This window comes from Physella acuta, unplaced genomic scaffold (assembly GCF_028476545.2).
Source record: "Physella acuta isolate Inbredline_101_S28 unplaced genomic scaffold, ASM2847654v3 ptg001058l, whole genome shotgun sequence".
Classification (NCBI taxonomy): Eukaryota; Metazoa; Mollusca; class Gastropoda; family Physidae; genus Physella; species Physella acuta.
This window is the reverse complement of record NW_026732575.1, coordinates 777880-787500: the sequence shown is the minus strand read 5'-3', so window position 1 is coordinate 787500 and position 9621 is coordinate 777880.

Sequence of the window (9621 nt, the reverse complement as noted above, 5' to 3'; positions counted from 1 at the left end):
GGTTGATTCATTGATATATTTATTGATTAAGTGATTGAATGATTGATTTATTTTTATTAAGTAAGTATACACATTATTTTGCTTTTAAAAGCTCTGGGTTTAAACATTTTTAAAGCTTATCATCCCTTAACTATATTAATAGTAAATTTATTAATCAATAATAGTCATTTGTTAAATCTTACAAAAACATAGATTCATGAAGATGGAATAGGCGTTTAATATATATTCCTCATAGCTAAATGCTGTCTATTTTCATATGTATAAGAATAACTTTCGAATAACTGTCAATCCTTTCTCAACTCAAACACTTAGATGGGCTTTGCAAGCGCAAAAATGTAGGCCCCAGTGGTTTTAAAAATATCAACTAAAGGTAAAAAGATCTGAACCATGACCACTTAACAGCACAGTGACGCATGAACGGGCCTGGGGAATGTGTACCATATTAAATCGCATGGTGTTTTTTAGTGGACTGAACCAGTTGTATACCGCGGTGGGAACGTTCAAGTTCAGTGAACGTGAAAATTAACTTGTGCTAAGCACGCAATTACACCTTTGCAGGAACAATTAATCCATGTTGAAAACTAATATACAGTAAGATATTGTGCCTACATTAACATGCAATTGTACCGCACAACAGTCTTATTTCGGTCAAGGTTAAAAAAAAAACTTATTTTAAAACTATTCGCTCAGGAGTACTCTTGGATATGCATCGACGTAATAATTCGCTTGGTCATGGGCATCTGCATGGGCATGTTCGCACGCATCGACAAGGACACAAACACGTGCACGGCATGCGAATAGGCATAGGCATAGACATAGACATAGACATAGACATAGACATAGACATAGACATAGACATAGACATAGACATAGACATAGGCATAGACATAGGCGTAGGCGTAGGCGTAGCTGTAGGCGTAGGCGTAGACAGAGGCGTAGGCGTAGGCGTAGGCGTAGGCGTAGGCATAGGCATAGGCATAGGCATAGGCATAGGCATAGGCATAGGCATAGGCATAGGCATAGGCATAGGCATAGGCATAGGCATAGGCATAGGCATAGGCATAGGCATAGGCATAGGCATAGGCATAGGCATAGGCATAGGCATAGGCATAGGCATAGGCATAGGCATAGGCATAGGCATAGGCATAGGCATAGGCATAGGCATAGGCATAGGCATAGGCATAGGCATAGGCATAGGCATAGGCATAGGCATAGGCATAAGCATAGGCATAGGCATAGGCATAGGCATAATAATAAACCCATCTCTTTAATATTTCAGCCCTAAAAATAGCATGTAAAAGCAAAAGGATTTACTTTGACCTAGATATAGCCGGGTACTTTCCAATGTTCTAATTATAGTAACGTGGTTACAATGTTACGTTACAGTGTGTTGCTCCTAGGAGCCATAACGTAAAAGCAGTATTCAAGTTTACTTAATTTTGCTATCATTACGTATGAAGCGAGGCAAGTTTATTTTCGAACCGGAAGGGTTCATGGGATAGTTGAAGTAGAGTTCGCCTGTATAGGTGACCCTTAAATAAAATATTATTCTCATTTACTTGTATTTTTTACACCTACGGTAAGCGTTATGTATAGTACAATAGCTTGACAAATAAATAAATGTGGATGTGATTTTTTTCCAACTTAATTTTGTTTATTAAATTTGAAAATAACCAGGTTATATTCAATGTCACTCTCTAGCATGTACAACTGTAGTATGTTATTGTAGTAAACTAACTTAAGAAATGTGATATACAATATCGATGGTCTCGGTCGCAAACCGTCTCCGAAAATGTAAATTTTACAGGAGAGACAAAAACTGATTCTTTCATTGTTGATCGCTCTAATACAATTTTTTAAATGAAAATTGCGAAGAAACTCTCTACCGAGTATACTGTAGCGTTTTAAAATGAGTTTTGTTAAAATTTACAACATTATAGCAGGTTTTAAAGATAATCGGTTTAGCTCAGTCTAAAACTCTCGCTTCAAACCGTTCATCTGTGTGTGCGCAGACTTAGCTGTTTTGAACCGAGAATTTCGGTCTCAGCCGCGTTCGTTCGTTTTGTCCAATGAACGTGAGTTAGTTATGCTTATGTTTATAAGTTCTAATTAACGCTTCATAATATTTAGATTATAGTTTTGGGCTCATATTTTAAATATTTAAGTTTATTCTACCTTATGGGGGTAGTTTAATTTTAGTAGAGATGTTTTAGTATGGCTTTATCGCTTTCGACTGTTTATTCATTATGGCTGTATTTAGCACTAGACTTGTTAACTGTTGATGGACGCTGATGGACTGGCGTTTCCCCTGCTGCTGACCCCGTTGCCTAGCTGCTTTCTTCGGACCGTCGCGGACGAAGTGTTCTCTGGACCCACACCCGTAACAAGCTCCTCTGGAAGGCCGTTGTTTCCGGGCTAGGATAGCTGCTGCCACCTTCTCCGCAAGACGGTCGAGTTGCTCCTCAGTGAGCATCAGCGCTGTCTCCTGGCGAACAGCTGCCGTTAGTGAGTCTACCTGGATAGTCCTGGTAGCTGCTCCCGTGGCTACGACTGGGGACTCAGTTGTCCCGTCCAGCCTTTTAACAGATTCCAGGACGGACTCCATCTTTGGACTGGCTTCCCCTGCAAACCCGCCCGTGGGTAGAAAGCCGGTGAACTCGTCCAGATCGCTTTGTGCTGGAGCACACACCTTCACCGTCACTGGCCGCTGCGCACTTGCGTGTTCTAGCTCCGCCATCGTAGCCCTCAACTTGGCCAGCACCTGCGACAACTTCTCGAACGTCGGATCGCTGCTCTCCATTCCTACCTTTCAAAGTCAAGCCCCACGTTGGGCGCCAAATGTAACCCTCACTCAGTGGGGATGCTTTTACCCACTGAGGTGTTTTGGTTAAGACGGGCTGACCCTGAGATTTAGAACACGCTGACACCGACAGTTGCTGTCAAGTACTGGCTTTATTCACGGCATCGAGCCATGACGACGATGCAGAACACAGTAGTACGACGATTTCAAAACAGAGAGAAAAAAAATGAAGAAAGACACACAAAAAACTGTAGCCCTAAAACAAAATGTAAAGAAAAACAAATGTAAAGAAAAAGTTACATTCATGACAACACCACGTGTAGGGTACAATATACACTGGTACAATAAAATATGTTTCGGCCTGTACACAGTACTGCCAACAAGTACCAATAAGTAGTACAACAAATAAATACTTAAATTAACTAGTGTGCACATGCAGCACTAGCAGGAATACACAATTAAGTATTCTAACAATAAACATAATTTACATAACTACACTACCTTCATTAGGTCTACATCTTGGTACCGTCACCGTGTCCACAGACAGCAGCCTTGCGTGTGACTGACACGGCTAGGCACGAAACTACCCATGACATGGGACACAGGTAACATCGCTCACAAGAGCATAAAAACCAATGATTTTAAACTTCATTCTCCCCCCCCCCCTCTTTGGCTGGTAACCATATGTGTTACACTAGACCTAGAGTCTCGTAGCAAAGACTGAGTAGAGTCAGAGTAATGTCCCCTAGGCTTGGACAAACTATCAACAAAAGAAATAAAATCAATATATTTACCGCTACAAAACTTTTACATTCAGAAATGCATACAAATATATTTGTTCCCATCCGTATGACCAAAACAGCGTTGAAAGTTTTTACAATTGTTGCATTTCTGGAACGTTTGATAATTTTTAAATCTTGAAGCGGGGCCTACTAACAAATAGCCGCCATGTTTTTTGTTATCAATGGGAATCCCGTTCACAATAATTAATTGATTTAGAATCTAGTTCGAAAACGTGTATCTATCCCTGGCTAACCAGACATGAATTAACGCGAGAAAGAACGATAAACTTACAAGCCCAATACTCAGTGTAGAAAAAGTAAAAATACTGGAAGACAACATTGTGGCATTCTAAATCTGATAATATTCATTTTTTCAATAAAATATTAATCTTTTTTCAGACATTCCACTGTCCACGCTTTCCTGTGTATTCGAGCGTGAAGCCACCCCCCCACCCCTTCCATTTCCACCCATATCTACCCCCGCCACCCACCCACCATACACTTCACATACTTTTCCAAAAACGCAAATCAGTTTTTTCGGATACCACTGACTCTAATGAATTATTAATTAGAAGTACATTATTTTGTTTTCTTCGTTATGTTTTGAAATTTTATCTTGGTGCCACCCTCTTAAATGCTGTCAACTGGTGCATTTCTCCGTCTTACAAGTTAATTGAATATATTGATTTAACTGGATTGGTCGATTCCTTTGAATAGGATGAAGTTTTGCTTGAATTTGTTAAATTTTTGCTTTGAATTGGATGAATATATCGATTTTACTCTATTTCATCGTTTACTTGAACGAATTTATGTTTTAACTTTCATGAATTTCATGATTTGACTTGATTATTTTATCGTTTAAATTGGTTACATTTAAATGGGATGGATTTACTGTTTAAATTTAATTCGTGTAGAAAAATGTTTCGTTGAAACTATTATTGACGCAGTTCCATCCAACGCTTTTTTGCTAGGTTGTATCATATTTCCTTTTCTTGCGTTTATACCACGCTAAATATAAACTTGTTTACAATGTTAATAACAAGCACATCTATTCTAGTGTAGAGATTGTCTAAACTCCCACGGTTTAAGTGCTTGTGCTAGGAATTGCACGAATGAACGAATGAATGTATGAACGATTGAACGAATGAACGAGGTGAACGAATAAACAAATGAACGAATGAACAAATGAACGAATTAACGAATTCACGAATTGACGAATGGACGAATGAACGCATGCATGAATGAATAAATGAATGAATGAAGGAAGGAAGAAATAATTTAAATGACTGATTGATTGATTAATCGCTTAATTGAGTGATTGCTTTATTGATTGATTGGTTGGTTGATCAATCCAATGATTGATTGAATAATCAATTATTTGATTGATTGATTGAATGATTGATTGAATAATCAATGATTTGATTGATTGATTGATTGATTGATTGATTGATTGATTGATTGATTGATTGATTGATTGATTGATTGATTGATTGATTGATTGATTGATTGATTGATTGATTGATTGATTGATTGATTGATTGATTGATTGATTGATTGATTGATTGAGCATGTGATAAAGATTTGTCCCTAGTTCCTTTAGAAATTTTCCATTGGAAATTGTTTACTATTTAGTTTCATCACTAAGCTAACGTGGCTTAAAGTAAACTTTAAGGATAAGGACATTGGTGAATTTTTAATTAGTAGATGGTCGTATTTTAATACAAACGGACGTTAACAGTGCTAGGTAGCTTACTGGTAACTAGAGGGGCTGACGACAATTCTGATGCAGTAAACATTGTTGTGATATATGTTTAAACTAACGTAATCAGTAGATTGAAACCTCGAGGTATTTTTTAAACGCATGATATGTGTGTGTATTTGCAATTAGTATCTACTGGTAATACCGATAGTGTACACGATCTTACAGTTGCTTTAGGTAAAAATAAAACGAACCATAATCCACATGTTATTTTTAACTAAATTATATATTCTGTGCATTATAAAAGTTGCAAATGTCTTCACAGGTTCTCAATAAGTTTTGTGTATATTTTATCATCTGAATACTAAACGAAGATTCATATTGAAATGTAGGAATTGGACTCTATATGTGGTGATAGAAGATTCAAACCAACACTGGTTAAACACGCACTGACCTCACTGAAATGAATAATGTCAATATGTGGACTGGAAGAGGTTTATGTGTTTCTTCATACAAAGTTAGTTGCATTTTATTTTTGAATACACACACACACACACACACACACATATATATATATATATATATATATATATATATATATATATATATATATATATATATATATATATATATATATATACATTGCTTTATATATATATATATATATATATATATATATATATATATATATATATATATATGTGTGTGTGTGTGTGTGTGTGTGTGTGTGTGTGTGCGATTGCCTCTCTGTGTGTCTTTACCACACCTCTCATCACATCGACGTGAAACTTTAGGAAGTTGTTGAGAATATTCCTGGGGAGGTTTCTGCGAAAAAAAATATTTCAAATTCGCAGGAGTAAATCATTTACACTAACAACGGATGCATCTTCTTATGGTATAGGAGCCTGTTTAATGCAGGAAGAAGACGGACACTTACATCCTGTACTGTACATCAGTCGGAAACTCTTCGGCAGAAAAGAACTATGCCATAATAGAAAGGGAATGCTTGGCAATAGTTTGGGAAATAACCAAGTTATCAAAGTACCTATTAGGGGCACCGTTTACGTTAATGACTGACCATTCACCCCTGGTTGCTATGGAAAGGAAAAAATTAAGCAATGCTAAATTAACAAGATGCGCATTATTATTACAGGATTACAAGTTTAACATAGTCTATATCCCAGGTACGCAGAATCAGATAGCCGATATGTTATCTAGGTCATAATAAAGCACATATAGGTTCTGTTGATACACGAAGATACTGATACAGGTTATGCAAATGACTGGAGATACATATGGGTTCCGGTGAACTTAGTGGGTTGGATAAGAACTGTTCGGTATGGGATAATGAAGTACTAGATTACACTGTGAAACACGCTAATTCTATGGATTATAAGAAACATATTTGGAATGACTTGTTTGGAATGACTTTTAGATATATGATTATTATTTGATTAATACTAATGACTGGGTGTTGAGTGATATTGACCCATTAAGGGAATCTCGCTGATTAAATATGAAACAGTTTGGTTTGAAATAATATGCATAATTCCTAATTGGTTAATAATAATACGAATACGATAGACCACATATTCTATCTATGATTATAATTACAGTCATAATGTTGAAGTTAGTGTTTACATATTGTAATATACGTTGAGTTTATAATATAGTATCATACCAAAGATATTTTCATTGTGCGTTTGGTTTTTGGTTGCTGATAAATCTGATATACTTGTACGGTCATATTGTGAAGATTATGAGATTCTCTGTGTGCGGGAAAGCATTGAGTAATGTGATATTAGGACATGATGCTTAATTTTTAAAATTCCTCTTTCAGAACATTGTAACTTATGATGATATAAATATATATTATATTATTTGTATGTTATGATGGGAACAACCACAAATGTGCCAAATGGTGGTACTGTGGCTCAGTTCGGCATCACAAATAGTGTTAGTTTATAATAATGTGGTGTTTGGTTTTATATTTATTTTAGCAACTGTTGGGAGGAGATGGACAATGCCGATGTGATACCCAATACTTTGTCTTGATGGACAGGAATTCTAAGACCTACTATTAATTTAATAGGAATGTCAGTATGATTGGAATATTATAATCTGGCGTGAAAGTAAAGCTAAAAGCTTGAATGTATGAATTAATTAGGAGCATGCCTATATTGACGTACATAACACTTAGTTGATATTGTTAGATTAAACAATGTATTCGACTTTGCTACGTGAGTAGAAGCTAATACTATTAGCTTCAATGGGAGAGGGGGGTAATGTTATGATGCATGTTCTGAGTGTAGATCGGTGCGAGTGAATGTTGGTGAGAAAGGTATGTTGAAAGTAGTATATTAGGTCCCTTTTGGAGCGAATTTGGGATGCGCAAAGGTTATATAGCAAAATACTCCCCCAGCCTGGGACAATGACATATAGTAAAATACTCGGATCGGGATGCGCAAAGACATATAGTAAAATACTCCCACCACCTGGTGGTGGCGCAGGGTAGGGGGTGGGGGTGGTGTCGCAGCATGGGGTTTGTTTATTTGATTTCTTTGTATGTGTGTTTAATAGTAAACGGAGAGGGGTGGTTGAGGGGAGGGGTGAGTAATGATGGGTTTGAGGGTAGGGGTGTGCTAGTTGTACTTTGTGAATAACATCCATTAAAGATAACGATCAGCCACACCTGTTACGTATCGACCCGCCCGCGAAGTTTTCAGGGCTGCCCGTTTTAATGGGAATGTATTGATGAGCAGGTGGGTGAGGGTGGGTGAGCAGGATGGACAATGAGATATAGTAAAATACTCACCCACCCTAGGGTGGGTGAGCAGGATGGGGAGTAGGTCAGTAGGTCACCACCGGTGACCTTGTGACGTAATTAGTGACCTTGTGACGTAATCATTGACCTAGTTACGTAATAAGTGACCTAGTTACGTAATTTTAATGCGTTTTTTAATTAGTTTGAATTTAATTTTTAATTTTTAATTAATTTTTATTAACTAGTTACGTAATTTGATTTTAATTATTTTTATTTTGTTTATTTTTAATTTTATTTTATAATTAGTTTGAATTCAATTTAATTACTTTGTTTATATTGTGTAATTTTTTATTGACTAGTTACGTAATTGGATTTTAATTTTTTAAATTTTTAAATTTAAATTTTAAATTTTAATTGATTTTTTACCTAGTTACGTAATTTTAATGTGTTTTTTAATTAGTTTTAATGAGTTTTTAAAATTTTAATTAATTTTTATTAACGAGTTACGTAATTTAATTATTTGTTTACTTTTTTAATTGTTTAATTTGTTGTTTACTTGTTGTTTAATTTAATTACTTTGTTTATATTGTGTAATTTTTATTAACGAGTTACGTAATTTGATTATTTGTTTACTTTTTAATTATTTTTATTGACGAGTTACGTAATTTGATTATTTGTTTACTTTTTAATTAATTTTAGTTTGATTTAATTAGTTTGAATTTTATTTAAATTTTTAATTTTTTTTTTAAATTTTATTTTATAATTAGTAATTATTTTAATTTGATTATTAGTTTGAATTTAATTTTATTTCTTTGATTTTACATTTTTTAAATTTGTTTATTTCTTTTCTTTGTTGTTTAATTTGTTGGTTTGTTTATTTACTTGTATGTATGTTTAATAGTAAACGGATAGGGGTGTTGGTGGATGAGAGGGGGAGTAATGATGGGGTTTGAGGGTAGGGGTGCGTTAGCGTGTACTTTGTGAATAACATACATTAACAACACCTGTTACTCGCTAATGGCACCCGGCACGTATCGATTCACCAGCAAAGTTTTTCTTTTTGTGAGGGACCGTACACTGTCCGAGTTAATTTTGGTCACACCCACTGGACCATCATCAACTTGATAGCCCACCTAATTAAATTTTTTGACACCCGTCATTGATTTATGTGGGTTCGCGAAGCGATCCCACCGGGAGGTATGGTAATTAACGCGAAGCCAGCGTTAAGTGTGGGAACATCTGTTACCACGTTAATCGATTTTACCGAACGCTTTGTTAGCTCCGGGAAGTACATAGGTCATTATGCAACAGCTGTTGTGCGACAGCTGGTGGTGTAATTAGGTTGAGCAACCGGACATTACCTTGTTGGTTTTCTAGTACGCGTATGCTACACACACACACACACACACACACACACACACACACACACACACACACACACTAAATTAGAACAAAAGTCTTCTTATATTTTATTTGTTTATTAACGTTTTTCCAATTCATCAAAGGCTTTTAAAATTTCATCCTGTAAACTCAACAGGCGCTCAAAGCAGACGCGACTCATACTAACACCAGAATT